This window comes from Ascaphus truei, chromosome 4 (assembly GCF_040206685.1).
Source record: "Ascaphus truei isolate aAscTru1 chromosome 4, aAscTru1.hap1, whole genome shotgun sequence".
Taxonomy (NCBI): domain Eukaryota; kingdom Metazoa; phylum Chordata; class Amphibia; order Anura; family Ascaphidae; genus Ascaphus; species Ascaphus truei.
Genome location: NC_134486.1, coordinates 423,573,897 through 423,596,515, shown reverse-complemented (window position 1 = coordinate 423,596,515; position 22,619 = coordinate 423,573,897). Strand labels below are relative to the sequence as shown.

General features: G+C 50.7%; 1 long non-coding RNA gene across 1 annotated transcript in view; it reads left to right on the top strand.

Moving 5' to 3' along the window:
- The window catches only part of LOC142492216 (uncharacterized), a 47,893-nt gene extending 36,756 nt beyond the window's left edge, over nt 1-11,137 (top strand). The window contains exons 2-3 of the long non-coding RNA XR_012800816.1: nt 8,249-8,396; nt 10,951-11,137. This is a non-coding gene — a long non-coding RNA (uncharacterized LOC142492216). The remainder of the gene's footprint in view (nt 1-8,248; nt 8,397-10,950) is intronic.
- Nucleotides 11,138-22,619: the final 11,482 nt, after the last annotated feature.

The following is a 22,619-nucleotide window of genomic DNA, read 5'->3' as shown; positions in this document are numbered from 1 at the left end:
GGCTGCAATACTGCACAGTATATATATATATATACTGCATTACAATTCATGAATTTATGCCATCTGGTAGACACGCGAAGCATTGCAGCCTATTAAATCCTAATCATTATTATTTAACAGATCAGCCGCCTGTCAGCCAGGCATGAACCCAGGCTGGGAAGGCAAACGCAACAGGGCTTGTCAGAGGTGAGGAGTGGCACATTCCAGGTATCTGCCAGGTACATACTGGGTATTTGCTCGAATAAAGTGTGTCGGTGCAGTATCAACATTAGTTTGTTTTTCACAATCCATTGCTGTCCCCTGTCTTCCACTGTGGTTCCGCTGTGAGCCTTATAACCTCCGGACCATCTCTTACAGGGGGGAGGCTGGGGTCTCCCCAGCCTCGTCTGTGCCCTCCCCCCGGGACTCCTAGTATCTCTGAGTCAACTCATCTGTCTATTTTTTTGTTTTTTTGTGCTGCCGCCCCAAGGGAGAACGCATTTCTCTCTATCATTGCCAAATTGTGGACCTTTCTACCCCTGGTATGTCTAACTGGGCCAGCCACGGTGTCCAGACTTTCAGATAGTTTTCGCCTGTGTCATTTACGAGGCTGGTCAGCTTCTCCGTCTGACAGACCGTCCAGATTCTGTTCCGAATTGCCGCTATCAATGGAATCGCATTTTGTTTCCAACGTGCTGTGATCTCCCCCCGCATTGCCGTTGCGAAGTGAGTGATCAGTTTATGGGCATGCTTGGGTAGGACTTTTAACGGTCTGTTCAGAAGGAACAGCCACGGGTCTAACGAGACGGAGTAACTAGGCAGAAATTTAGCTAATTTTGTGGGGGTGTGGTACCATCGCATCATAACTTTATATGCGTTCCCCCGTAGGGTCGTGCACACGGAGCTCTTGGAGACTGCCGCTGCCATTTTCGTCCACTCCTCCAGCTCCAACACCTCCCCCAAGTCCGACTCCCATTTGGTCATGTAACCTAGTTTTTCCGTCACCGCTGCCCCCGAACCCGTTACTTCTTTGTACAACTGCGATATAAGCCCCTTAGTGGTTGTCACTGAACGACAGAGCTTTTCGACGTTTGTTAATTGATTTATCGGTTGATGAGCCTGGTAAAATGCTCTGATCTGGAGGTATCTGAAGAATTCAGCATTTGGGATATTTTTATTGGCTTTCAGGATATCGAAAGTTTGTATGCCTCTTCTACCCTCCAGATCTGTTAATCTATTAAGGTGGTTAGCTTTCCAGATTGCGAAGTTGGTACTGATCAGTCCCGGAGCAAATAACGGATTATCCCAGAGGGGGGTCATAACTGATTTTTGGTGGGTCAGGTTACATTTAAGTCTCGTGCTCTCCCACACCGAGAGTGAGTTGGTCATTGAGGAAAGCGACCATTTGGTGCTCGATCGCACCTTTTTGGGGAGCCAAATTAGACTTTTCAGTTCAATTGGGGAGCAAATCTCCTTTTCTATCTCGACCCATCGTTTTGAGTCTGGGTCGGCGTGCCATTGCGCAATTTGGCATAATTGTGCCGCTTTGTAATATGAGAATATTTGTCTACGCATTATCTGCTTGCCTACTCTCGCCTTCCTACCTCCCCAGATAAATGTATCTATTTCTGATTGAAGCGCGAGGGTGTCCTTCAATCTAAGTGGCACCGGTAAGGTTTGGTAGAGATAAAGGAGGCGAGGAAGCAGATTCATCTTAACGCAGTGGAACTGCCCTATCCAAGAAATTTTATATGTGGCCCATCGCCGTATGTCCCCTTTCAGGGCGTTTATTAGTTTGGGATAATTGGCCTGGTACAGCAATTTGGTTGCCTTTGTTACATTTATTCCTAGATATTTAATTTGCTTCTGCTCCATTTAAAATTGAAGTTGAGGGTGATCAGCTTCTCCAGTGGTTTTGGTAAATTTATGTTCATGGCCTCAGATTTAGTTTGGTTAATTTTGAATCCGGAGATCCTGTTAAACCTCCCCAGTAAGTCGAATAAATTTGGCAGAGAGGTAAGGGGCCTAGAGATTGTCAGGAATACATAATTCGCATACAGTGCCACCTTATGCGACTGGCTTCCAATGACAATACCTGAGATGTCTTTGCTGTCTCGTATCTGAGCAGCTAGGGGTTCCATGCATAGTGCAAAGAGAAGTGGGGAGAGCGGGCAGCCCTGCCTCGTGCCACTCCTAATTGAAAAGGGGTCCGAAGCGAATCCCCGGTGGGTCACCCTTGCCGACGGGTCAGAATATAGGGCCAACATAGCTTTTGTCACTTTCTCTCCCAGACCGAATGCTCCAAGTGTGGCCTCTAGATATGGCCAGTCTATCCTGTCAAATGCCTTCTCTGCGTCCAGGCTGAGCGCCATAACTGGAATCGATCTAACATTGGCTATTTCTAACAGATCAATGATTCGTCGGGTGTTATCTGCGGCTTGCCGACCCGAGATAAACCCGACCTGATCTGGGTGCACCAGCCTGGGCAGGACTAGACTCAAATGGTTGGCCAGTAATTTAGCATAGATTTTGATTTCCGAATTAATCAGGGATATTGGTCTGTAGCTACCACAGTCCTGCGGGTCTTTTCCCTGTTTGTGTATTACTGAGATTGACGCCTGGAGCATGTGTCATGGGAAAGGAGTTCCGCATAATACCTGGTTGAACATACGAAGGAGATGCGGAGTCAATTGCTTTTTGTATTTTTTGTAATATAGATTAGAGAATCCGTCGGGACCCAGGGCCTTAGAGGGTTTCAGCTTTGTGATAACCTCCGTAACCTCTTCCGAGGTGAAATCCCTACCTATTACCTCTCTTTCAACCGCACCCAACCCTGGTAGGTTCACACCCCTCAGGAAATCCCTCAGGGCCCCTTCTGTGCCAGAGGAGCGGATCACCTTCTCTCCATCATATAATTGCTCATAGAAATTTTTTAATTCCCCCACTATATTCTGAGGGTTAGCTGAGATTGTGCCCGATCGTGTTCTAACTGCCTGGATGCTATAAGTCTTGCCCCTGGGGTTGAGCATTCTGGCCAGCAAGGTATCTGGCTTGTTTGCTTTTTCAAAGAATTTCCTCTTTGACCAAGTGGTGAGTAACAAATTCAGCTTCGTCTGAGTGTCTTTAATCTTTTGAAGGGTAGCGGGGTCAGGAGACCGCTTATGCTGATCCCACAGTTTTTTCAGTTCCGGTTGATCTGCCGAGATTTTAGTGTTTCTCTCTCTCTTTCTCTTGGCCGCTATACTGATGAGGATCCCTCTTAGTGTTGCTTTATGTGCCTCCCAGAGGGTGATATGAGATTCAACGCTTCCTTTATTTTCTCTAAAAAAATGTGTCATTTAATTTCGTGTAATTCCGGTATTTTAATGAGGGATTCATTTAGTTTCCAATTTGCTCCTGGACTGTCCAGCCCTATTTGTGCACACCGTAGCTCTAAGGGTGCATGATCTGACCACGAAATATCGTGGATCCCTGTGTGGGAGATCTGCGGGACCAGTCTGCTATTGACAAAGAAGTAATCGATTCTGCTGAAGGAGTTATGTGGGCGGGAGTAAAATGTATAGTTTTTATCTAGGGGGTGTAGTTCCCTCCATATGTCCACCAGTTCTATGTCACGTAGACCCTTTTCCAGAGCCTTTGGTCTTGTCTGCAGTCCAGTCCTGGGGGGCCCTGATCTATCTAGGGTTGTGTTCAGCACCGCGTTAAAGTCACCACCTACTATTATGGCGCCCTTGGCGTGCCTCTGGATTGCTTTAAAGGTTGCTGTGTGGCAGTCAGTATCATGACCGTTTGGAGCATATATTGTCACAAGTGTGATTTGTTGTTGTTGAATAGTTCCGGTCAACAGGAGGAACCGCCCCTCACTGTCTTTTTTGATTGTGTCTACAACTAAATCTACTCCCTTATGTACAAGTATTGCAACTCCCCGCTTCTTCTCCTTTGCGGAGGATAGGAACGCCTGCGTGTAATGTTTGTCAAAGTATTTCGGGAAGCTGGTGGAGCTAAAGTGGGTCTCTTGTAGTAGGACCACGTCCGCTCCCTTTCTCCTGTAGTCCGTGAGGGCTACCTTTCTCTTACGGGGGCAGTTTAGCCCTTTAGTGTTATGTGATATGACCTTTAGTGTCATAGTGTGGGTCGTGTCTCACCTGTCGTCAGTCGAGGACCCCAGCAAGGCGACACGTCGACCCCCGGGAGCCCCCGCCGCCCTGCGATGTCCTGCAGTGCCTCGGGCCACAGCGTTGCTCCACCTTGGCAGAAGATAGGGGGGGGAGAGGGGAGACACACAAGGGACAGAGGATACATAAGGAAAGATACATAGAGTGGGAAAGAGACCAATGGCCCCAGGCCATTGTCCTTCCCATGCCTTTGGGATGTGGGGGTCCCCTGGAGCCTCTTCCAGTACTCCTCCCACCAACCTGGCGGCTCCGACCCCACTCCTCCCAAGGACTTCCTCATACTTCTGGGTGGGCTCCCTGAGTCGAGGTTGTAGGCCCATGGCAACGACCAGACTGCAGCTCCGGCCGGCGGCTGCATCTGGAATTGTATCTTATAGCATGTTATCAACTGATGTTCTAATGAACTAACTCTACTACCCTTCGTCTACTTCTCCCTGTAGTTGTGCCCTGAGTCCGATTGAACTCCATTATTTTAACTGCAAACATTAATGATAAATTCTAACTTTAATTATAAACTCTAACCTCTAACCTATGTGAACCCTACCTGTAACCTATTAACCCCGCCCTCATGTGAAGCTCTAGGGGGCTTGTCTCCTTCCTTAGGTGCTCCCTCTCATTCACTCAACTGTGTGGCTTAAGTAGCTCGGGGGGGGGGGGTGATATGTATATGGGGAAACCTTACTCAGGGAGCTCTAGCATTCCCACTATGTCTCCTGTGTCTCCTGTGTCCTGTGTGTCCACCTAACTGTCGCTCTCTCTTGCTACACTGTATAGTTGTATTGGTTTTTTATTTATTTTTGGTGTGTTTTGTAGTGACAGCTTTTATTTTATTTTTTTTGTTTTGTTTAGGGCTCCCCTTGTGTTCTCTGTTTCTCCTATTCCTAAACCTATTGCTTTTCCCTCTATTGTGTTTTTTGGTAGGGACCGTGGTTGCCCCTTTTCTTTAAGTGCTTCCCCGCCCCCTCTTTTCTCCCATAGTCCCCCGTCCCCCCTCCCTTCAACCCGTATTGTCGCTTCCGTCATCGCCTTGCAGTGTCATTGCCCTGCGCGAGCACTTGGGGTGTAGACCGTCCGTTGGGTGCTGCGTCATCCCCCCATCTGGCCTCAGCGCCATCTTGCGTGTGGCAGGACTGCTGATGTTCCGGCCTCTCGCGAGAAGAGGCAGATCCTCCCTTGGCTCCGCCCTGCTCCGTCCCTCCTCCAGTGTGGGGTGAATGCCGATCCAAGATGACCGCCATTTGGAGAGGAGCGCCGTCAGGGCTAAGGGACGGGAGTGCGACTGACCTTAGGAAGTCCTGAACTGGGCTCGTAACATCAAGGCCCCAACTGGAACATGTAGGTAACGGTGCTGAACTGGAACTTTTGTGCGGAGTCTCACTTTGGATTACGGCCTTGCTTCTTCTTGTCCCCTCTTCTGTTATCCCTCCAGGATGGTTCTGGGGCTGACCCTCCTGCTTCCATCCCCTCCGGAATTTTATCCTGGAGCCCCAGTTTAGTGAGGAAGTTCACTCCGTCTTCAGGGCGCCTTAAAGTGTTGGTCTTTCCGTTCTGGACTACTAGTAGCCCAAATGGGTACAGCCACCTATACCTGGTTCCTTCATCCCTTAACACTTTGGTGACTGGGGCCAGCTGCTTTCTTTTTAATAGGGTGGTGGGGGAGATATCCTGATACACGTGCATTTTATAACCTTCGAATTCCACTTCATTTCTGGTCATTTGTCCAAATGCCTCCTTTATTCTAAAGAAGTGGAATCGAGCAATGATGTCACGTGGCGGGTCTCCTGGCTGGGGCCGCGCTCTCAAAGCTCTGTGGCAGCGGTCCAGGTGTAGATCTTGTTCTGCTCGATCAGGCATTAGGTGCTGTAACCATTTCCCCATAAATTCCTCCGGGTCCGTCACTGTTTCTGGCACTCCCCTGACTCGCACATTGTTCCGTCGGTCAGGGAGCTCATGGACAGGCAGGAAGATGCCGACAACCGTGACCGACGGCACAATGTGCGAGTCAGGGGAGTGCCAGAAACAGGACTCTTGTACCTGTGCCACTTGTTTATCTGTTCTATGGAGCGCTTTCGCTGTGGCGTCCATTTTTTTTCAAGGGAATCAGTCCTCTCTCCAATCCCGCATATGTCTGCACGCAGTGCCGCTAGTTCCGACTGTAGACATCTCTTAATGTCAAGGCAAAATTCTTTCATGTCCCTCCTTCTCATGATCTGATTGTCCCTGGGGTTCTCCTCTCTGTCTTCCTCTTCCTCTGATTCTGAGCCGCTTCGCGCCATTCTCTCCTGGCTCTTCGCGCGTGCAGAGTCCCCTTTTGCAAAATAGTCAGTTAGGACCGTTGATGTCCGCTTCGAGCGGGTCCCCTTCGCATCCTGATGTCTTGAGGCAGCTTTGGGTAGGTTTGTAGAGTTGATATGTGTGTTATGATGCTAACTTTTATTGATTTTGCCGCCGGCTGAAAACGGAGCAAATGCCTCAGACGTCCACACAGTTCAGCCACCGCGCATGCGCCATCAGTATAACTAATTTTTAATAATATGACAACAAAAAAACTTGACATAAAATTTGGACATTTGCCAATTGTCTATAAAAAAATAACTATTCCAAAATACAAAACGTTTACTTAACTTATTTTTGTTTTAAACTTGTATTCCAAATATATTTACATTTCTGACTTCTCTAAAGCAGCAAAATAAAATACTTTATTTAAACGTGTTATTGTTACAGACGAGACCACGAATATTCTAAAGCTTGCCTTAAACTAGCCCGGTAACATTCTGGGTATGTGCTGGGTATTTATCTGTATAGCATGCTGTCGGTGTATACGGTGCTTGCATTAAATAGATATATATGGGATTACCTATTGCATTATATAGGTATATATGGGATTACATATTGCACTATATAGGTATATATGGGATTACCAATTGCATTATATAGGTATATATGGAGTTACATATTGCATTATATAGGTATATATGGGTTTATCTGGTTATTTATTGGATTATATAGGTATGTATGGGATTGTCTAGTTATGTACTGTAGTATACGGGTTATATTACACTCTACATCAGCCGTGTGACAGGACATCCCAACCACACATGGTGAGAAGGCCTCACGAAGTGGTTGACAGGTTACCACACTCCGTGACTAGAGTTATATGGTTTCCCCTTATGGTGGATGGTCTGTTTGCTGTCAGTAAAGGACTGGTGTATATATTTGTCACATCTCTTATACTCTCTCCTGGAACTCAGCTCCCTACCTCACAGATACCCCTCAGACCCTCCCACTAAGGACGTCACTCCCTTCCTCACAGATACCCCCAGACCCTCCCACTCAGGACTCAGCTCCCTTCCACACAGATACCCCCAGATCCTCCCACTAAGGACTTCACTCCCTTCCACACAGATACCCCCAGACCCTCCCACTAAGGACTCCGCTCCCTTCCTCACAGATACCCCGGACCCTCCCACTAAGGACTTCACTCCCTTCCTCACAGATACCCCCAGACCCTCCCACTAAGGACTCAGCTCCCTTCCTCACAGATACCCCCAGACACTCTCACTAAGGACTCAGCTCCCTTCCTCACAGATACCCCCAGACCCTCCCACTCAGGACTCAACTCAGCTCCCTTCCTCACAGATACCCCCAGACCCTCCCACTCAGGACTCAGCTCCCTTCCACACAGATACCCCCAGACCCTCCCACTAAGGACTCAGCTCCCTTCCTCACAGATACCCCCAGACCCTCCCACTCAGGACTCAGCTCCCTTCCTCACAGATACCCCAGACCCTCCCACTAAGGACTCAGCTCCCTTCCTCACAGATACCCCCAGACCCTCCCACTAAGGACTCAGCTCCCTTCCTCACAGATACCCCCAGACCCTCCCACTCAGGACTCAGCTCCCTTCCTCGCAGATACCCCCAGACCCTCCCACTCAGGACTCAGCTCCCTTCCTCGCAGATACCCCAGACCCTCCCACTAAGGACTCAGCTTCCTTCCATATATATCAGGGGCTCTGTATATTTGGGGGATCTGTATATGAAGGGGGGCTCTCTATATTTGTGACTCTAATCTCTCCCACCCCTCGTCCCCAGGTTACCTAAGGGGACTCTCCTGAGGAGCTGGCTCACCAAGTCACGTCCCCGTCTGCTCCTGTTTATTGCTGGGTTAAAGAGGCCTCAGGTCACTCTGATGAGGAGGAAGAGGATGAAACGCACCAAAGTAGCAAAGGCCACGTAAACGGTAAATAGAGAGACAGTGTGAGAGAGAGACAGTGTGAGAGATAGACAGTGTGTGAGAGAGAGACCGTGTGAGAGAGAGACAGAGTGAGAGAGAGACAGAGTGAGAGAGAGACAGTGTGAGAGAGAGACAGTGTGAGAGAGAGACAGTGTGAGAGAGAGACAGAGTGAGAGAGAGACAGAGTGAGAGAGAGACAGAGTGAGAGAGAGACAGAGTGAGAGAGAGACAGAGTGAGAGAGAGACAGAGTGAGAGAGAGACAGAGTGAGAGAGAGACAGAGTGAGAGAGAGACAGAGTGAGAGAGAGACAGAGTGAGAGAGAGACAGAGTGAGAGAGAGAGAGACAGTGTGAGAGAGAGACAGTGTGAGAGAGAGAGAGACAGTGTGAGAGAGAGAGACAGTGTGAGAGAGAGAGACAGAGTGAGAGAGAGACAGAGTGAGAGAGAGACAGAGTGAGAGAGAGACAGAGTGAGAGAGAGACAGAGTGAGAGAGAGACAGAGTGAGAGAGAGACAGAGAGAGAGAGACAGAGAGAGAGAGAGAGAGAGAGACAGAGTGAGAGAGAGAGAGACAGAGTGAGAGAGAGAGAGACAGAGTGAGAGAGAGAGAGAGAGAGAGTGTGAGAGAGAGAGAGAGAGTGTGAGAGAGAGAGAGAGTGTGAGAGAGAGAGAGACAGTGTGAGAGAGAGAGACAGTGTGAGAGAGAGAGACAGTGTGAGAGAGAGAGACAGTGTGAGAGAGAGAGACAGTGTGAGAGAGAGAGACAGTGTGAGAGAGAGAGACAGTGTGAGAGAGAGAGACAGTGTGAGAGAGAGAGACAGTGTGAGAGAGTGTGAGAGAGAGACAGTGTGAGAGAGAGACAGTGAGAGAGGGAGAGAGCTGTGTGGTGATGTAGATCTAGGGGTGCTCTGTATGGTGGGGTATAGCTCCATGTTGGGGTGTAGTGTATGGGCTGCTAGCTCCAGTGTTAGTGGTAGATCTTGGGGTGCACTGAATGAACTGACAGCCCCAGGTATTAGTGGTAGGTCTTGGGGTGCAGTGTATGGGCCGAGAGCCCTAAGTGTGGGTGATAGATATTGGGGTGCAGTGTATGGGCTGAGAGCCCTAAGTGTGGGTGATAGATATTGGGGTGAAGTGTATGGGCTGAGAGCCCTAAGTGTGGGTGATAGATATTGGGGTGCAGTGTATGGGCTGAGAGCCCTAAGTGTGGGTGATAGATATTGGGGTGCAGTGTATGGGCTGAGAGCCCTAAGTGTGGGTGATAGATATTGTGGTGCAGTGTATGGGCTGAGAGCCCTAAGTGTGGGTGATAGATATTGGGGTGCAGTATATGGGCTTATAATCACAGCTGTTGGGGATAGATATTGGGGTGCAGTGTATGGGGTGATAGCTCCGGGTTTGTGTTAGATATTTGGGAGCTGTGTGTGGGGCTGATAGCTCAGCCTGGTGGTTGCAAATATTGGGGTACTGTACATGGGGTAATAGTTCCGGGTGTTACTGCTATTGAGGTACTCTGTATTCACCGATAGCCCTGGGTGTTAGTGGTAGATCTTGTGGGGAAGTGTATGGGCTAAAAGCCCCAAGTGAAAGTGGTAGATCTTAGGGTGCACTGTGTGGGCCAATAGCCCTTGGTGTGAATGGTAGATTTGGGGGTACAGTGTATGGACTGATGTATCAGGGTGTTAGTAGTAGACGTTTTGGTGCAGTGTATGGGGTTATAGCTCAGGATGTGTGTGTTAGATATAGAAGTCTAGTGTATGGGGTGATAGCTCAGGGTGTTAGAAGTAGATCTTGGGTGCAGTGTATGGGGTGGTAGGTATTAGGGTGCAGTGCATAGGGTGATAACTCAGGGTGTTAGCAGTCATTTTTTGGGTACAGTGTTGAGATGATGGCTCATATGGATGAAATATCTTGGGGTTCACCATGTGGACTGATAACCTTGGGTGTTAGTGGTAGATCTGGATATAGGCTGAGAGCCCACAGGGTGTGGTAGATCTTGGGGTGCACTATATGCCCCAGATTTTGGTGGCAGATCTTGTGGTGCAGTGAATGGGATGAGAGCTCAGAGTATGGATGGTAGATCTTGGAGTGCAGTGTATGGGATGATAGCTCAGAGTATGGATGGGAGATCTTGGAGTGCAGTGTATGGGATGATAGCTCAGAGTATGGATGGTAGATCTTGGAGTGCAGTGTATGGGGTGATACACTAGCTCAGGATGTTCACAGTAGATTTTGTGATGCAGTTTATAGGCTGACAGCCCCAATAGTGCGTGTTAAATATTGGGATGCCGTTTAAGGACTGATAGCCACTGGACTGGTTGGTAAATTTTGGGGTGCACTGTAGAGGGTGATAGCTCAGGGTGTTATTATTACATTTGGGGGTATAGTATATGGGGTGATAACTCAGGGTATGGGTGGTAGATCTTGGGGTGCAGTGTATGGAGTCATAGCCCTCTGTGTGAGTGGAAGATCTGGGGGTGCAGTGTATGGGCTGAAAGCATAGAATGCTAGTGGTAGATTGTGGGTTGTCTGTAGTCTCAGCACACCATGTGTTTCTACAGAGTGAGGGGGCCATTCCCCCCAGTTCCCGGAGGTGTTGGCGAGGCCCTGGGGAGATGCTTGCGCTTGGCACCCGTGAGCGAGGAGAGCAGAGAGAGGGCTTCCCACTGAGAGAACCTGCAGCCCGGACTGTCCAGCAGCCCCAGCCTGTGTCCGAGTCCACAATAATACAGCTCGATTCTATGTACACACAGCCTGAGATGCATCCTTACTGCGCCGAAGGGGGAGGGGGTTAAGGAATGAGAAGAGTCAGGATGCAATGGGAGGGGTCATAGGCAGAAACTTGAATTCAGTAAGAATAGGAAAGGCTTAGCTTGTTACATAAGGTGGGTGTGAGCTTGGAGGGAGTAATGGGAAGTAGAGATGAAAAACTGGGAAGAGTCAGTATGATGAAACCTGCAGTCATGAATGGGAAGGAGGGGAGGAGGGGATAGGGTGGAATGGGAGAATTGAGAATGGGATGGGATACACTATGAAGGATTGTAGGGAATGGCGAGGGCTAGGTTGGAAAAGGATTATGTTCGAATGGGATTAGGTTTGAATAGGAAGGGTTGGAATGAGAAGGGTTAGATTGGAATGGGGGTTAAGTTAGGATGGAAGGGGTTAGATTGGAATGGGAGGGCTAGAATTAAATGGGCGGGGTTAGGATGGAATGAGAGGGGTTAGGGTGGAATGAGATGGTGGGAGAGAGACCAGGGAGGGGGTGGGAGAGAAACCAGGCAGGGGGTGGGAGAGAGACCAGGGAGGGGGTGGGAGAGAGACCAGGGAGAGGTGAGAGTGGGAAGGGGTTAAGTTGGAGTGTGAAGGGGTTAGGTTGGAGTGGGAAGGGGTTAGGTTGGAATGGGAAGGGGTTAGGTTGGAATGGGAAGGGGTTAGGTTGGAATGGGAAGGGGTTAGGTTGGAGTGGGAAGGGGTTAGGTTGGAGTGGGAAGGGGTTAGGTTGGAGTGGGAAGGGGTTAGGTTGGAGTGGGAAGGGGTTAGGTTGGAGTGGGAAGGGGTTAGGTTGGAATGGGAATGTGTTAGGTTGGAGTGGGAAGGGGTTAGGTGGGAGTGGGAAGGGGTTAGGTGGGAGTGGGAAGGGGTTAGGTGGGAGTGGGAAGGGGTTAGGTTGGAATGGGAAGGGGTTAGGTTGGAGTGGGAAGGGGTTAGGTTGGAGTGGGAAGGGGTTAGGTTGGAGTGGGAAGGGGTTAGGTTGGAGTGGGGAGGGGTTAGGTTGGAGTGGGAAGGGGTTAGGTTGGAGTGGGAAGGGGTTAGGTAGGAGTGGGAAGGTGTTAGGTTGGAGTGGGAAGGGGTTAGGTTGGAATGGGAAGGGGTAAGGTTGGAGTGGGAAGGGGTTAGGTTGGAATGGGAAGGGATTAGGTTGGAATGGGAAGGGGTTAGGTTGGAATGGGAAGGGGTTAGGTTGGAGTGGGAAGGGGTTAGGTTGGAGTGGGAAGGGGTTAGGTTGGAGTGGGAAGGGGTTAGGTTGGAGTGGGGAGGGGTTAGGTTGGAGTGGGAAGGGGTTAGGTTGGAGTGGGAAGGGGTTAGGTAGGAGTGGGAAGGTGTTAGGTTGGAGTGGGAAGGGGTTAGGTTGGAATGGGAAGGGGTAAGGTTGGAGTGGGAAGGGGTTAGGTTGGAATGGGAAGGGATTAGGTTGGAATGGGAAGGGGTTAGGTTGGAATGGGAAGGGGTTAGGTTGGAGTGGGAAGGGGTTAGGTTGGAGTGGGAAGGGGTTAGGTTGGAGTGGGAAGGGGTTAGGTTGGAGTGGGAAGGGGTTAGGTTGGAATGGGAATGTGTTAGGTTGGAGTGGGAAGGGGTTAGGTGGGAGTGGGAAGGGGTTAGGTGGGAGTGGGAAGGGGTTAGGTGGGAGTGGGAAGGGGTTAGGTGGGAGTGGGAAGGGGTTAGGTTGGAATGGGAAGGGGTTAGGTTGGAGTGGGAAGGGGTTAGGTTGGAGTGGGAAGGGGTTAGGTTGGAGTGGGAAGGGGTTAGGTTGGAGTGGGGAGGGGTTAGGTTGGAGTGGGAAGGGGTTAGGTTGGAGTGGGAAGGGGTTAGGTAGGAGTGGGAAGGTGTTAGGTTGGAGTGGGAAGGGGTTAGGTTGGAATGGGAAGGGGTAAGGTTGGAGTGGGAAGGGGTTAGGTTGGAATGGGAAGGGATTAGGTTGGAATGGGAAGGGGTTAGGTTGGAATGGGAAGGGGTTAGGTTGGAGTGGGAAGGGGTTAGGTTGGAGTGGGAAGGGGTTAGGTTGGAGTGGGAAGGGGTTAGGTTGGAGTGGGAAGGGGTTAGGTTGGAATGGGAATGTGTTAGGTTGGAGTGGGAAGGGGTTAGGTGGGAGTGGGAAGGGGTTAGGTTGGAGTGGGAAGGGGTTAGGTGGGAGTGGGAAGGGGTTAGGTTGGAATGGGAAGGGGTTAGGTTGGAGTGGGAAGGGGTTAGGTTGGAGTGGGAAGGGGTTAGGTTGGAGTGGGAAGGGGTTAGGTTGGAGTGGGAAGGGGTTAGGTTGGAGTGGGAAGGGGTTAGGTTGGAATGGGAATGTGTTAGGTTGGAGTGGCAAGGGGTTAGGTGGGAGTGGGAAGGGGTTAGGTGGGAGTGGGAAGGGGTTAGGTTGGAGTGGGAAGGGGTTAGGTGGGAGTGGGAAGGGGTTAGGTTGGAATGGGAAGGGGTTAGGTTGGAGTGGGAAGGGGTTAGGTTGGAGTGGGAAGGGGTTAGGTTGGAGTGGGAAGGGGTTAGGTTGGAGTGGGAAGGGGTTAGGTTGGAGTGGGAAGGGGTTAGGTTGGAGTGGGAAGGGGTTAGGTTGGAGTGGGAAGGGGTTAGGTTGGAGTGGGAAGGGGTTAGGTTGGAGTGGGAAGGGGTTAGGTTGGAAAGGGAAGGGGTTAGGTTGGAGTGGGAAGGGGTTAGGTTGGAATGGGAAGGGGTTAGGTTGGAAAGGGAAGGGGTTAGGTTGGAATGGGAAGGGGTTAGGTTGGAGTGGGAAGGGGTTAGGTTAGAATGGGAAGGGGTTAGGTTGGAGTGGGAAGGGGTTAGGTTGGAGTGGGAAGGGGTTAGGTTGGAATGGGAAGGGGTTAGGTTGGAATGGGAAGGGGTTAGGTTGGAGTGGGAAGGGGTTAGGTTGGAGTGGGAAGGGGTTAGGTTGGAATGGGAAGGGGTTAGGTTGGAGTGGGAAGGGGTTAGGTTGGAGTGGGAAGGGATTAGGTTGGAATGGGAAGGGGTTAGGTTGGAGTGGGAAGGGGTTAGGTTGGAGTGGGAAGGGGTTAGGTTGGAGTGGGAAGGGGTTAGGTTGGAATGGGAAGGGGTTAGGTTGGAGTGGGAAGGGGTTAGGTTGGAATGGGAAGGGGTTAGGTTGGAGTGGGAAGGGGTTAGGTTGGAATGGGAAGGGGTTAGGTTGGAGTGGGAAGGGGTTAGGTTGGAGTGGGAAGGGGTTAGGTTGGAGTGGGAAGGGGTTAGGTGGGAGTGGGAAGGGGTTAGGTGGGAGTGGGAAGGGGTTAGGTTGGAATGGGAAGGGGTTAGGTTGGAATGGGAAGGGGTTAGGTTGGAATGGGAAGGGGTTAGGTTGGAGTGGGAAGGGGTTAGGTAGGAGTGGGAAGGGGTTAGGTTGGAATGGGAAGGGGTTAGGTTGGAGTGGGAAGGGGTTAGGTGGGAGTGGGAAGGGGTTAGGTGGGAGTGGGAAGGGGTTAGGTGGGAATGGGAAGGGGTTAGGTTGGAATGGGAAGGTGTTAGGTTGGAATGGGAAGGGGTTAGGTTGGAGTGGGAAGGGGTTAGGTAGGAGTGGGAAGGGGTTAGGTTGGAATGGGAAGGGGTTAGGTTGGAGTGGGAGGGGTTAGGTTGGAGTGGGAAGGTGTTAGGTTGGAGTGGGAAGGTGTTAGGTTGGAGTGGGAAGGGGTTAGGTTGGAATGGGAAGGGGTTAGGTTGGAGTGGGAAGGGGTTAGGTTGGAGTGGGAAGGGGTTAGGTTGGAGTGGGAAGGGGTTAGGTTGGATGAATGGGATGGAAGGGATTAGGATAGAATGGGACAGGTTAAAATGGAGTGGGGTGGGGTTAAGATGGAATGAAAGGGATTAAGATCTAAGGGAAAGGGAAGGGTGGAATTTATGTATTTATAAAATATTTTACCACGAAATTAATACATTGAGAGTTACCTCTTGTTTTCAAGTATGTCCTGGGCATAGAGATATGATGACTATACAGGGTTACATGAAATGAACAGGGTTATGCATTATATTTAGACGTTTCATGGACCGTTAGAGAGGATTTATGTTACGGGCATATGTAACATTTACAGACCAGATTAAAATGTGAGATATCTGAAGTCTTGAATGAATTTAGACTGGAGGCAGCTTTGAGAGTCTATGGTAGGTTGTTCCAGACAAAAGGTGCACGGTAACAGAAAGAGGAACAAACGCATTATATGTTAAACCTTGGGACCATGAACAGTCTTTTGGAGTCAGATCTCAGGTGATAGGTGCTGCGTGTGGTAGGGGTGAGGATGTGGTTCAGATAGGCGGGTAGCTTGCCCAGAAAGTATTTAGAAAGCAAACAAGACAGTAACCGAGGTCACATCAGTCCCTTTTTAGCACGCACTAATGGTGCAATAACACATAGTGTAGGGATGTAAATATCCACAGAGAAGCCTCAAGTATACCACTCAACCAGAAATTAAAGGGCTAACAATGGTAACAGGAGGTATGGCCTGCAGCGGGGAGGGTGCTAAGGAGAAGACTAGCAGCGGGGAGGGTGCTAAGGAGAAGACTAGCAGCGGGGAGGGTGCTAAGGAGAAGACTAGCAGCGGGGAGGGTGCTAAGGAGAAGACTAGCAGCGGGGAGGGTGCTAAGGAGAAGACTAGCAGCAGGGAGGGTGCTAAGGAGAAGACTAGCAGCGGGGAGGGTGCTAAGGAGAAGACTAGCGGCGAGGAGGGTGCTAAGGAGAAGACTAGCAGCAGGGAGGGTGCTAAGGAGAAGACTAGCAGCAGGGAGGGTGCTAAGGAGAAGACTAGCAGCGGGGAGGGTGCTAAGGAGAAGACTAGCAGCGGGGAGGGTGCTAAGGAGAAGACTAGCAGCGGGGAGGGTGCTAAGGAGAAGACTAGCAGCGGGGAGGGTGCTAAGGAGAAGACTAGCAGTGGGGAGGGTGCTAAGGAGAAGACTAGCAGCGGGGAGGGTGCTAAGGAGAAGACTAGCGGCGGGGAGGGTGCTAAGGAGAAGACTAGCAGCGGGGAGGGCGCTAAGGAGAAGACTAGCGGCGGGGAGGGTGCTAAGGAGAAGACTAGCGGCGGGGAAGGTGCTAAGGAGAAGACTAGCAGCGGGGAGGGCGCTAAGGAGAAGACTAGCGGTGGGGAGGGTGCTAAGGAGAAGACTATCGGTGGGGAGGGTGCTAAGGAGAAGACTAGCAGTGGGGAAGGTGCTAAGGAGAAGACTAGCAGTGGGGAGGGTGCTAAGGAGAAGACCAGCAGTGGGGAAGGTGCTAAGGAGAAGACTAGCAGTGGGGAGGGTGCTAAGGAGAAGACCAGCAGGGGGGAGGGTGCTAAGGAGAAGACTAGCAGCGGGGAGGGTGCTAAGGAGAAGACCAGCAGCGGGGAGGGTGCTAAGGAGAAGACTAGCAGCGGGGAGGGTGCTAAGGAGAAGACTAGCAGGGGGGAGGGTGCTAAGGAGAAGACTAGCAGCGGGGAGGGTGCTAAGGAGAAGACTAGCAGCGGGGAGGGTGCTAAGTAGAAGACTAGCGGCGAGGAGGGCGCTAAGGAGAAGACTAGCAGCGGGGAGGGTGCTAAGGAGAAGACTAGCGGCGGGGAGGGCGCTAAGGAGAAGACTAGCAGCGGGGAGGGTGCTAAGGAGAAGACTAGCGGCGGGGAGGGCGCTAAGGAGAAGACTAGCGGCGGGAGGGTGCTAAGGAGAAGACTAGCGGCGAGGAGGGCGCTAAGGAGAAGACTAGCGGTGGGGAGGGTGCTAAGGAGAAGACTAGCGGCGGGGAGGGCGCTAAGGAGAAGACTAGCAGCGGGGAGGGTGCTAAGGAGAAGACTAGCAGCGGGGAGGGCGCTAAGGAGAAGGCTAGCAGCGGGGAGGGTGCTAAGGAGAAGACTAGCTGCGGGGAGGGCGCTAAGGAGAAGACTAGCAGCGGGGAGGGTGCTAAGGAGAAGACTAGCAGCGGGGAGGGTGCTAAGGAGAAGACTAGCAGCGGGGAGGGTGCTAAGGAGAAGACTTGCAGCGGGGAGGGTGCTAAGGAGAAGACTAGCAGCGGGGAGGGTGCTAAGGAGAAGACTAGCAGCAGGGAGGGTGCTAAGGAGAAGACTAGCAGCGGGGAGGGTGCTAAGGAGAAGACTAGCGGCGAGGAGGGTGCTAAGGAGAAGACTAGCAGCAGGGAGGGTGCTAAGGAGAAGACTAGCAGCAGGGAGGGTGCTAAGGAGAAGACTAGCAGCGGGGAGGGTGCTAAGGAGAAGACTAGCAGCGGGGAGGGTGCTAAGGAGAAGACTAGCAGTGGGGAGGGTGCTAAGGAGAAGACTAGCAGCGGGGAGGGTGCTAAGGAGAAGACTAGCAGCGGGGAGGGTGCTAAGGAGAAGACTAGCAGCGGGGAGGGTGCTAAGGAGAAGACTAGCAGCGGGGAGGGTGCTAAGGAGAAGACTAGCAGCGGGGAGGGTGCTAAGGAGAAGACTAGCAGCGGGGAGGGTGCTAAGGAGAAGACTAGCGGTGGGGAGGGTGCTAAGGAGAAGACTAGCAGCGGGGAGGGTGCTAAGGAGAAGACTAGCGGCGGGGAGGGTGCTAAGGAGAAGACTAGCGGCGGGGAGGGCGCTAAGGAGAAGACTAGCGGCGGGGAGGGTGCTAAGGAGAAGACTAGCGGCGGGGAAGGTGCTAAGGAGAAGACTAGCAGCGGGGAGGGCGCTAAGGAGAAGACTAGCGGTGGGGAGGGTGCTAAGGAGAAGACTATCGGTGGGGAGGGTGCTAAGGAGAAGACTAGCAGTGGGGAAGGTGCTAAGGAGAAGACTAGCAGTGGGGAGGGTGCTAAGGAGAAGACCAGCAGTGGGGAAGGTGCTAAGGAGAAGACTAGCAGTGGGGAGGGTGCTAAGGAGAAGACCAGCAGGGGGGAGGGTGCTAAGGAGAAGACTAGCAGCGGGGAGGGTGCTAAGGAGAAGACCAGCAGCGGGGAGGGTGCTAAGGAGAAGACTAGCAGCGGGGAGGGTGCTAAGGAGAAGACTAGCAGGGGGGAGGGTGCTAAGGAGAAGACTAGCAGCGGGGAGGGTGCTAAGGAGAAGACTAGCAGTGGGGAGGGTGCTAAGGAGAAGACTAGCAGCGGGGAGGGTGCTAAGGAGAAGACTAGCGGCGGGGAGGGTGCTAATGAGAAGACTAGCAGCGGGGAGGGCGCTAAGGAGAAGACTAGCGGCGGGGAGGGTGCTAAGGAGAAGACTAGCGGCGGGGAAGGTGCTAAGGAGAAGACTAGCAGCGGGGAGGGCGCTAAGGAGAAGACTAGCGGTGGGGAGGGTGCTAAGGAGAAGACTATCGGTGGGGAGGGTGCTAAGGAGAAGACTAGCAGTGGGGAAGGTGCTAAGGAGAAGACTAGCAGTGGGGAGGGTGCTAAGGAGAAGACCAGCAGTGGGGAAGGTGCTAAGGAGAAGACTAGCAGTGGGGAGGGTGCTAAGGAGAAGACCAGCAGGGGGGAGGGTGCTAAGGAGAAGACTAGCAGCGGGGAGGGTGCTAAGGAGAAGACCAGCAGCGGGGAGGGTGCTAAGGAGAAGACTAGCAGCGGGGAGGGTGCTAAGGAGAAGACTAGCAGGGGGGAGGGTGCTAAGGAGAAGACTAGCAGCGGGGAGGGTGCTAAGGAGAAGACTAGCAGCGGGGAGGGTGCTAAGTAGAAGACTAGCGGCGAGGAGGGCGCTAAGGAGAAGACTAGCAGCGGGGAGGGTGCTAAGGAGAAGACTAGCGGCGGGGAGGGCGCTAAGGAGAAGACTAGCAGCGGGGAGGGTGCTAAGGAGAAGACTAGCGGCGGGGAGGGCGCTAAGGAGAAGACTAGCGGCGGGAGGGTGCTAAGGAGAAGACTAGCGGCGAGGAGGGCGCTAAGGAGAAGACTAGCGGTGGGGAGGGTGCTAAGGAGAAGACTAGCGGCGGGGAGGGCGCTAAGGAGAAGACTAGCAGCGGGGAGGGTGCTAAGGAGAAGACTAGCAGCGGGGAGGGTGCTAAGGAGAAGACTAGCAGCGGGGAGGGTGCTAAGGAGAAGACTAGCTGCGGGGAGGGTGCTAAGGAGAAGACTAGCAGTGGGGAGGGTGCTAAGGAGAAGACTAGCAGCGGGGAGGGTGCTAAGGAGAAGACTAGCAGCGGGGAGGGTGCTAAGGAGAAGACTAGCAGCGGGGAGGGTGCTAAGGAGAAGACTAGCAGCGGGGAGGGTGCTAAGGAGAAGACTAGCAGTGGGGAGGGTGTTTTTAATATGGAAGGGGAGTGAAGAGGAACTTAACATATTCTTTGAGTATATTAATACTAACACAAGGAATCTGAATTTCACGAGTACATATAGTAAAGAAAAGATCAATTTTCTAGACCTGGTCATCTATATAGAAGATAATGGAATAAAGACAAAAACTTTCTTTAAAGAGATTGACAAAAACAATTACATTTTGAGATCCAGTAGTCACTTACCTAGAGGGATGGATAATGTGCCACTAGGACAATTTAACCGACTAAAAATAAACTGCACAGATAGAAATCAATTCTTAGAACAAGCAGACTTTATTAAAAACAGATTTTTGGAAAAAGATTATGATGAGGGGTTGTTGGACAAAGCAATGTTGGAAGCAGATGGAAAAAACAGAAGTGATCTGTTGAAACCTAGAATCAAGAAAAAGAAAAATGACAAATTAGATTTTGCATTCATTACAGGCTACAACAAAGAATCTAAAAAGATCCCTAGCACCCTAGAGAAGCATTGGGACATTTAAAAAAATTATCCCATATTAGGTAAAGAAATTCCAGAAAAACCAAATGTTCTATTTCGAAAAGCTAATAATCTAAAAAATCACCTGACAGAAAAAACTGAGCCAAAATAACTGGCTGAGTCCGAATAAGGGATTCCACAGGTGCAAAACCTGCCGGGCATGCCAGTTTAAATCTGCAAATACTGTTAACTTCAACTCCAATGTTACTAATGAAAGCTTCAACATAAAAACCTGCCTTACTTGCAGATCGGATCATGTAATTTATGTATTAGAGTGCCCGTGCAAACTCCAATATGTGGGTAAAACTGCAGCCAGACCAATCAGAACTAGCATTCTAGAACATCTGAGCAGCATAAATAGACAACTCAAGACGCACAGTGTATCCGATCATTTTTCAATATTTCACCAAGGTGATCCAACAGGTTTAACTTATACTGCTATAGAACAGGTTAAACAACATTGGAGAGGGGGAGATAGAGAAATCGAGCTATTGAAGAGAGAATCTTTCTGGACCCACCGTTTGGGAAGCCTAACACCTAGGGGTCTAAATATGGAGTTGGATGTGATGCCATTTCTGAAATAAATATGCTCTAACATTGACTTTATGTCTCCCCTTTAGGCATCATTTATGTCCTTTCTTATCTTTGTACTTTTTAAGTCTAAGTGACTACCTATTCTTATATGTATCGTGATCAAATATCAGTGTATTAGAGTTTACTCTCAGCCCCTCTGCTATTAATAGTTAATAATCATCATGCCAGAATAGGATTTTTTTAACTTATCTTTACAATTTTTATAATTAATTTGTATAAATTGTGTGCTTTTCCGTTTAGCGGTATCCACTAGCGGATTTATCTGTAGAACCCTTATTTCTGCTGTTATTGTTTTTGTGATTAGTATGTGTCCCAATGCCGAGTCTCCTGTATGAACCCATCATATTAGGATTTCATGTGTATAATTCTTGCTATTTGTTAGCGTAATATATGTCGTCTTTCTGCTAGTCCTCCCTTTTCATGCTATGCACCTCTTCTCCAATCAATCGTGTATTCTCTCACTCTAGTTATTATTAACCCCAGTAACACTTTAAAAGAACAGATGTTCCACATGTAGCCTGGAGCTCCCGCAGCTCCTTGAGACCCCCCTCCCTTGGAGCAGTGCAGTCGCGGGTGCTGTCGGAGCCAGCGCTGGGTCCGACGGCTACTTCCAAGGGTGGGGGCCGGAGCGGGGAGTCACGCACTGTTCCCTGATGCGGCCGGTTGCCGGAGACGCGAGCGGCCCGTTGTTAGGGCAGCGATCGCGTTGCCGAGGCCCCGGCGGCTCGGGGTACAGGGCGCCGCCATTTTGCAACAGCTCGCGCATGCGCAGGGATAGCCAGGCGCCAGGAGAGTCCCAGAGAGGTCGCGCATGCGCAGGACAGAGCCTAGAGAGTCGCGCGAGTGTAGGGAAAGTGCAGGAGAGGTTGCGGCGGCCATAATTAATTAGCAACCAGGCTATATATTGCACAATTGTAACCTCGTGACTTCACACTCCTGACGAAGCCGACGTGATCCACGTAGCGAAACGCGTTGAGTGGGAGTCTTCTGTTGCAGAGCTGTATGGAGAGGAGTCATTGAAGGCCAGCCCCCACCAAACCGCCGAAACCGGATCTGGATGGAGGAGAGAGAGGATGCAGGAGAGAGAGGATGCAGGAGAGAGAGGATGGAGGAGAGAGAGGATGGAAGGGAGAGGGAGGAGAGAGAGGAGATGCAGAATTGTAGACTAGTGCCTCTACAGATGTGGCAGATTGTTTTGGGGAAATAAAATGAGAAAAGAATGGTGCAGAGAGACGCAGAATGTTTCTTATTAGGAATGTTTGCCATTTTTTAAATTGGGGGCGGGCCAGCTGGCGAGTAGCTTTTTGGGTAATTTGTCAAGCCCTGGAACTGGGTATACCAAATATTGTGGGGAAGGCAAGCACCTTAGAATTAAGGGTAGGGGTATCAAACACTACACGGGTTAGAGAATGGGGAACCTGCCTTAACATAGTTGATGAGACCTTTATGGCGCCTGGATTACTTTGAGAGTGGATCTGTTCTGGATCCACTCCAATCCTGATGGTATCTTTAAACCTCAGAAAAAGGAGACAAAAAAACAGGACATGCCACAATAGTGCATTACCTATTCCAGGGGTGCTGTAAGAGACGTGTTCAGAGGTACGCAATGGAGACCGTTTAAAGTGAAACTAAAATTAGGCTTTATTGCGCCTGTCCCTTTAACACAGCAAAACGTAGGAAAATAAGCAAAGCAAAAACCTACTCGGGTTTGGGAGAATATCTACACATGTAGACTCCTCTTCCGAAATGTTACTTCTATGTCTAAAGCACTTATTCCCATGATCTGTTATTTATATTATCTGTTATTTCTTTGATTACCACATGTATTACTACTGTGAAGCGCTATGTACATTAATGGCGCTATATAAATAAAGACATACAGTACAATACAATGTAGTCCAGCCCTCTCTAACTGGGTGGTTAGCTAAGCTATTTACCAGCCCAAATATATTAACAGATATACAGATATATCTGGGGATATCTCTCCCAATCCTGGTCCCTGTCTTATTCCTACATGCGCTCGTCCTCGCCTGCCAACTGCAACCTCTACTCCTTCTGGTGTCAACCCCTCCAACCTCATACCCATCCCCTGCCACCCTCCCTCCTCTCTCCCCATCCCCTGCCACCCTCCCTCCTCTCTCCCCATCCCCTGCCACCCTCCCTCCTCTCTCCCTTTCTCCTGTGCCCTTTGGAATGCTCGCT